The sequence below is a fragment of the Plecotus auritus genome (assembly GCF_963455305.1).
Source record: "Plecotus auritus genome assembly, chromosome: 7".
NCBI classification, from domain to species: Eukaryota; Metazoa; Chordata; class Mammalia; order Chiroptera; family Vespertilionidae; genus Plecotus; species Plecotus auritus.
The window spans coordinates 55,865,327-55,872,638 of NC_137774.1; the positions used below are offsets into that span (position 1 = coordinate 55,865,327).

Here is a 7,312-nt window from a genome sequence, read left to right on the forward strand (position 1 = left end):
ACCTGGACGTAGGGGAGGCAGGCAGAAGGGCCAGAGCGTTAATGCCCTGAAGTGACCACCAGCTCATGAGGGACAGGAGCTGAGTGGTGCCTGCCCGACTCCCTGGGGTCCAGTGTGACTCTAGGGGCTCCTGGCGCCCTCCAGCAGCCACCAGCTCACAGTGCACTTCCTGTCCTGCTCTTGCTTCCCACACCCACCCAGTGCATTCTGGGGCCACCCCCGAAAGATGTGACTTTGGGAAGAGTGAGACTGATCACATGATAACACCTCGCTCTCAGAGTTGTAGTCAGGACAACCCAGTGCGTGACAAGTGTGTACTGCGTGCGCAGTAGGTGCAGCTCCCTGACGCTGCTGCAGCCCCGTGACGCAGAGGCAAGCTGAGCCTCCCATGTGGGCGGCTGGGCAGGGCCTCCTGGTGTGGTTTGGAGGTGGGTTTAGGCAGTCTGGCTGGAGCAGTGGTTCCCACCCTTTCTTTGGCCGTGCCCCACCTAAGCATCTCTAAAATCCTGATGCCCCCTGCCCCCGCCCTGTGACATATAATTCTTATTATTCAAGAAGAGAACTCCTAATCACGCGGAGGAAGCCTAAATGGCCATTCACTTGGTCTAAAGAAGCTTCCAAAGAACATGGCACTCATGAAAGAAAAAAATAAAAGAATGAAAGGACAGCTGAAGTACTGAGGAAGAAATCACTAAGAAATTGTTAAAAATAATAATATGAAATGATATGAAAAAATTGCAAATAAAGTTTCAAAACATATAATAGAGAACTGAAATGCATAAATATGTCACAATATGTATTTATATTCTGTATATGAGGCCCCTCGAATCATTAGAAATGCAGAAAATTCAGTTAATAACTCATTCTTGAATTGCCCCCCTTAAAAATCAACTTGCCCCCTGTGGGGCATGTGCCCCGCGTTGGGAACCACTGAGCTAAATATATGCCATCTATACCCCCACTCTGCACCCCCAGCATGGCAAGTGCCCACAGAATAGCCAGTCTTGAGTGAAGTCCCCTTTGAAAGCTGACCTAAGTGCTAGGGAGACCCAGCCCTTTCCACTGACCTTCCCCGGGGCCCTAATCCCACCACCAGGACCCCCTTGCGTGCTGAGCGCTGCTGAGTGCTTTGTTCTGTGATTGGAAAAGATGAGAGGAATGTCCCTCTGCTGGCGCCATCACTGTCCATTGCCCTGAAGTTCAGCACACACGCAGAAATGCGCACGCACCTAGCTACACAGCTGGACAGATCTTGAAAAGGGAGCACGTTTGTGAGACTACAGCCCAGATAAGAACCAGAGCGGCATGGTCCCCTCGAGCCCTCCACCCTCGCCGCCTTCCCGGGGAGCACCTGGCCTGGCTTGGCTGTCCCCTGTGTGCGAGGTTTTAAACTTTATGTTCAAAATGAAGTCACACAACAGACAATCCTGTGTCTGACTTCGGTGGACATTGTCTTGCAGGAGACACCTTGCTCTGTGTGAGCAGCAAGCAGTTCGGTTGCCTCCGTGGGTGGACACAGCACATTTAGAGCCCGGCTCACTGTGTGTGGCACTGGCAGTTCCCAGTCCCCTAGGCTGTTGTGAGCCGTGCTACTTCGGCTCTGTGATTCCTCGGTGTTGCCATCGGTGGTGACTGCAGGACCCCCAGAGGGAGAGCCGGGCAGTGTTCACTCCTAGTCCTACCTCCGCTGTGCAGTGTCGGTGGTTCCTGTCCCTGATGCCATATTCCGAAGGGGGTTCTCCAATTGTCCTCAGCAGCCTGGCCGGAGCTGGTGTGGCTTCTCAGGGATGGAAGGGGCCACTGGTCTGTGAGCAGCCCAGGCAGCCCCGGGGAGGAGGCGCTGGGAAGAGAAACCCTGCTGTTTCACGTGGGCCTGGGCGACCTCTGTATGTGGGATTGTATCAGCGGCAAGCAGCAGTGCCAGGGAACCAGCAGCACCGCGGGAAGCAGCGGCTCAGTCTCCGAGTCAGCTCCCGAGTCAGCTCCCGGGGCTGCAGGGCAGGAGGCAGCTTAAGCTGCTCGGGAGGGTGGCCTGAGACAAGGACCGAGGTGCAGGAGGTTTACCCCAGAGAAGCCCGGCCTCAGCCTGACGCCGCAGGGAGCTCAGGGGCGCCAGTCCAGCTCAGAGGAAGCAGAGCTGGGGGCTCAGACTCCTGCACTTGTCAGTCATGCGCTGAGGGCCACTGGGAAGGGAGGAGAGGTTGCTGCGGGCGCTCCAGGCATGGGCATTGCCGCAAGGGTGCAGGAGCGAGCTATTAGCTGGGGGGGTGGGGGTTGCATAGACCTGAATAAAGGGACCAGGCAGATGTGGGCTGAGCACTGACAACATTATGTACCTCATTTACACCCACAACACCCCTGAGAGGTCAGGTGGGGAGCTGAGGCTCAGTGAAGAAAGGCGACCAATTCCAGTGTCAGAGCTGGGACTCTAACCCAGACCTGAGGATCACCAAAGACCCCAGGTGACTGCAGAGGCATGCGTTTCTCTCCTGCTTATTCAACACGGACGGGTGTTTGCTGGATGCCTGCTGTATACACAGCTGAGCCCAGCCCTGCAGAGGGAGGCTGCCTGCCTGGGTGCTCCTGGGGTCATAGTCTCCCAGCTGAGCCTCAGATCCAGATGTCATCCAAGTGGCTGGGTGTGCACACCTAGGGCTCCTGGCGAGGGCTCCTGGGAAGGCAGGCAGGCGGCCAGGCCACAGGAGGTCCCACAGAAGATGGCTGGAGAGGGCTACGGTTTGGAGATGGCTCATCAGCTGAGAGAGCTGGCAATTCCAGGAGGCGCCACAGGGAGAGGACGCAGACACCATGCGGGTCCTGCCACAGCAGAGGTGGGGGTTCAGGGCACTGGCTTGTGCACAGGCACACAGAACTCAGGGCCCTCACAGATATCAGCTTCTCTGGGATTTGACCACTTACAGGCTGTGTAACATTAGGCAAGTTAACGAACTTCTCTGGGCCTCCATTTCCTCACCTTTGAAATAGGAGGAGGCTTCTCAGAGAGGGTGGGAGGTTCTGTGAGGATTGAAACGGTGCCTGGCACAGAGCAAACACTCCCAGGGTAGATGATGATTCTCAAGTGATTGGCAGGACTGCCTGGAAGGCCTCCTTCCTGGCCTTGGGGAGGCTCGCAGTCACCCCCATTAAACCAAGTCCTGCTCCTCAGAGCTCAGCTCTCCTGCTTTGCACGCTGATGAACGGTGGCAGAGGCCCTGGCATCCCGGTGTGTGAACAAGGAGAGTAACACTGTCAGGTAGTACCTCCCAAGGGCTCACTTTCTCATCCCCTCCCACCCCAAACAAGTTGCTCAGTTGCCCCCAGACCTTGCTGCCTGCACAGCCAGTGCAACCTGTGCCACATGTGGGTGGAACCCTGGCAAAGGGCACAGCCAGAGCCAAACCCCGTGCCCAGCCCTGTGCCCGGGCTGAGAAAGGATGGCTAAACAGAGGAGTGAACAAGGAGCAAACGTGTGAGTGATCACGTGCTCTGCAGGGACCAAGGCAGGTGTCCACAGAGTTTGCTTCCAAGTTTCCTGGGTAAGGCCCAGCGGGAGAGGAGACAGCAAGCAGCCCAGGCGGGAACAGGGCAGAGGGGCTGCAGGTGCTGGTGGGAGGAGGCCCCTCCTCTCTTCCTGCCTGCTGACCTGCCTTCTGCGGTGCTTCAGGGTGGAGCTCAGAGCGGGAGTGCTGCGGTCACTGCGGGGACACATGCTCAGTGTGTGTGTGGGGGGAGTAGCTCCGGTGGGACAGGCCTGGCTTCCGGTTGCTGCCTGAGGCTGGCCGCCTGGCCCGCCCTCTTCCTATGGGAAATGGGCTGGATTCCTCGGAGTCCCGCAGGGACTCGGCCTCTACCTTCCGGGAGTCAGGCAGGCTCCTTCCCTGGGAGGAGGATGCAGGGAGGAGCGGCCTGCTAGGCCCTCCAGGACCCCGTCTCATGGCAGAGGCCGGGCCTCGGTGTTCCCACTGTACGAGCAGCAGCGGCGCTGAAGCCTCTGGGGTCTGCGTTCCTGCCCGGAGGCAGCTCTCAGCCCCACGGGGTGCCGTTGGTGCACAGGTGCCCCCCGCTCTGGGGTGGATCTGGGCAGGCCCAGGCTCCCTCCCAGGCCCCCACGCAGAACTGAGCCGCCCGCGGTAGCATCCCCACAGCAGCCTCTAGCATTTCCTGGGTGACATGTCCTTTCTTCCTTCCCTCGCTTCCCGGCTCTCCCTCCCCTCCCTCCCGTCCCTTCCCCCCTCACGTGCCCACTCCCCTGACAGCACCCCCTAAGCAAGCACTTGCCCTTGATCCCTTGTCCCAGAGTCTCCTAGGCCCTCCTCCACCCCTCCACCCCCCGTCAGGAGCTGGATCCCCACAGTTGGGCTCCAGGCCCCAGTCCTTACACACAGCTCCCCAGGCGCCTCCTAGGCCTGTGGGTGCGTCTCCTGTGATGCGGCCGGGAGCAGCGCGGCGGGACTGGGTGGCTGTGGTGGGAGATGAAGGCCGTCAGCGCCCGCCCGCCTTGCAGACCCTCGCACTCAGCAGCAGCCTGGTGGGCAGCACTCCCTGGTGGGGCGCCCCACGCCGAGCCTGCCAGGACCCCGCCCCGGGGTTCTGACTGCTCGCACCGGCATTCCTGCGACACCCCACACACGGAGACCCCGGGATTTGCAACCAGGAACCGACAGGCCGGCAGGGACCCATGGCCCTCCCGCGCCTGGGGTCAGGCGGCAGCGACCCTTTCCCTGGTCAGAGCCGCGCATCCCTGGGAAACGCCTCCCACGACTTCCTCGAACAACGTGAGCTCTCATCCCCCCCCCCTCTGCCGCGGGGAGCGAGTCCCCCGCAAACGCGGGCAACGCAGCCTCCTGCGGAAGGCAGAGATGCCCCGCCTAGCGGTGCATCCCCCCAACGGCCTCCCCGCTCCGGCCTCTCTCCCCCTCACCCTCCCAGGCCCCCGCAACAAGCCCAGGGCAAGCCACCGGTCCGCATCCTCAGTCTGACCCCCGAACCCCAAGGAGAGAGGGGGCTGGGGCCCATGGAGCGTGACCTTGGGGCGCTACCTGTTGGTCACCATGGGGAACGCGGGCTCCGTGGGAGTGGGATCCTGGCTGGCAGCTGGGCGTTCACCAAGGCGAGGAGCTGCTGTGACCAAGCGGCACAACGTAGGGATTTAAAGCCACAGGGTTTCATTCCCTTGCAGTTCTGAGGCCAGAGTGAAGCCAGGTGGGCAGCGGGCGCACTCCCTGTGGCCACTCGGGCAGGAGCCTCGGCCTCTACCAAGCCTCCAGCGTGGATGAGCTCCTGCAGCCCCTCGGCCTTAAGGCGCCGCAGCCTGGGCGCCTCTGTCCCCCTCCGCCTCTGCCCCCGCCCCGCCCCGCCCCGCCTCTGCCTCCTGCCCCCGCCTCTGCCGCCCCCGCCCCCCCGCCTCTGCCCCGGCCCCGCCTCTGCCCCCCTCCCGCCTCTGTCCCCCGCCTCTGCCCCCCTCCGCCTCTGCCCCCCTCCGCCTCTGCCCCCCTCCGCCTCTGCCCCCTCCGCCTCTGCCCCTGCCCCGCCTCTGCCTCCACTCCGCCCCGCCCCTGTCTCTCACAGGCCTCTCCGGCGCGTCCACTCCCCTTTCCTGGCCTCCATCACTGAGTCAAGGCTCAACCTAACCCAGTGTGACCTCATCTTAGCTTGATGACATCTTATTTCCAAATGAGGTCATACTCACAGATCCAGGAGGACATGGATTTGGGGGCTCCCTAGGAAGCCCAGCAGAAGCCCAACTCAAATCCTGCCTCCTGCAGCAGCTCTCCCTGGACCCTGGGGTCACCTCCTGTCCTCCGCGCCCAGCAGGGCCCGCGGCTACTGGACAGGCCCGCATCTCAGTTATGATGGACTGGACACATGGGTTGTGTAGCTTTTTCTCCCCTGCATCTGCCTCTTGGCCCCCAGCTGGGCGTGGCCCCTGGGCAGCCCAGTCTGTGCCTCAGCCCGGCTCTGAGGTGTCGCGAGGGGACAGGCCCCAGTCAGTGCTCACACCGCAGCCCCACCGGCTCCCCTCATCAAGGCAGGTCATAGCCGCGGAGATTCAGGTTTCACAGGAGGAACCAGAGGATGGTCGCGTTTCTGTGGCATAGCTTCCGCTTCCTAAACTGCATCTCAAGCAATGCTTCTTCCAGGCTGCTTAGTGAGAGAGCTTCCGCACAGTGCACACGGGCCAGGGCGTGGAATCTGGGAGAAGGTGGGTCCTGCCAGCCAGCGGGCAAAAGCCAAGGTCAGGATGCTGGTAAAGAAGGGGATGGTCTGGGCAGGGTGTAAGTTTCCGCCCAAAGCATTTCCCACATGTGACAGGCAGGGCCCCCGTGTGTGGACCAGGTAAGCACAGAAAGGAAATGAGTACGTGGAAATGTGCTTCTGTGATTAAAATGTTTTAAAATGTGAGTCAAATGTGGAAAGTGCCAAAAGGAAAAAGTTACATCTACACATTCTGCCCGATTTGGGAAGGATGAAGGAGAGTGGGAGGTGGGCAGGGGAATGGCCTGCTATGGGGCCAGCGTAACCAGCCAACAGGGCTGCCGGGACCCTCTGCTTCTTGTTGTAGGAAAAGAAAAGGGAAGGGTGTGTTTATAGTGACAACAAGTGCAATGACATTAAATGACAGTTGTTGATGTTGTATCACCCACATGAGGATGACCTCCACTCTTCACTGAAACACCCGAGTGGCTGCAAACATCTGCCACGGGTGGAGGGGCTCTGCGTGCCCTTCCCTGCTGGGTGTCCAGACCGTCCAGGCGTGGGCTTTAGGGAGATGCCCTGGCACAGGTTCGCCACTTGGACATAGTTGGGTTATTTCTTCTGCGTGGATCCCTAGAAGTGGAATTCAACTCAACGGGAAGCATGACTTTTTAAAGTTTCTTGATCAGCGATTTCAGACTAGTGCCCCCAAGCTCATTTGGTTCTCAATTTTTTAAATGCATGTCAACTATTAAAAGTAAGAGGATTTCTTATTAGAATTCAGATCTCCAGCTGATCTTAGAAAATCAGAGCTGCCCAACCTATGTAACATATACGACACCAACAGGATGAAATGTAAAAACTACACAATCATTTCAGTTGATGCAGAAAAGGTATTGAACAAAAAACACCCTTTATGATAAAACGCTCACCAAACTGGGAACAGAGGAAACTTCCTCCATGTGACAAGGGCATCTGTGAAAGCTCACGGGTAACATCACACTCAGTGGTGACAGTCTGAGAGCTCCCCGTAAGACAGAAACAAAGCAAAGATGCCCGTTTCATGACTTTTATTCAACACACTGCTAGAACACTAGCCAGAGCATTTAGGCAAAGA

At 59.1% G+C, this 7,312-nt stretch overlaps 1 long non-coding RNA gene across 1 annotated transcript; it reads right to left on the reverse strand.

Annotated features, from left to right (window-relative positions):
• Positions 1–744: 744 nt before the first annotated feature.
• LOC308254101 lies at positions 745–5,339 on the reverse strand. The gene is made up of 3 exons (XR_013961197.1): positions 5,040–5,339; positions 4,380–4,460; positions 745–2,817 (listed from the first exon to the last, which is right to left on the reverse strand). It is a non-coding gene; the product is annotated as an uncharacterized lncRNA (long non-coding RNA).
• Between the last annotated feature and the right edge of the window lie 1,973 nt (positions 5,340–7,312).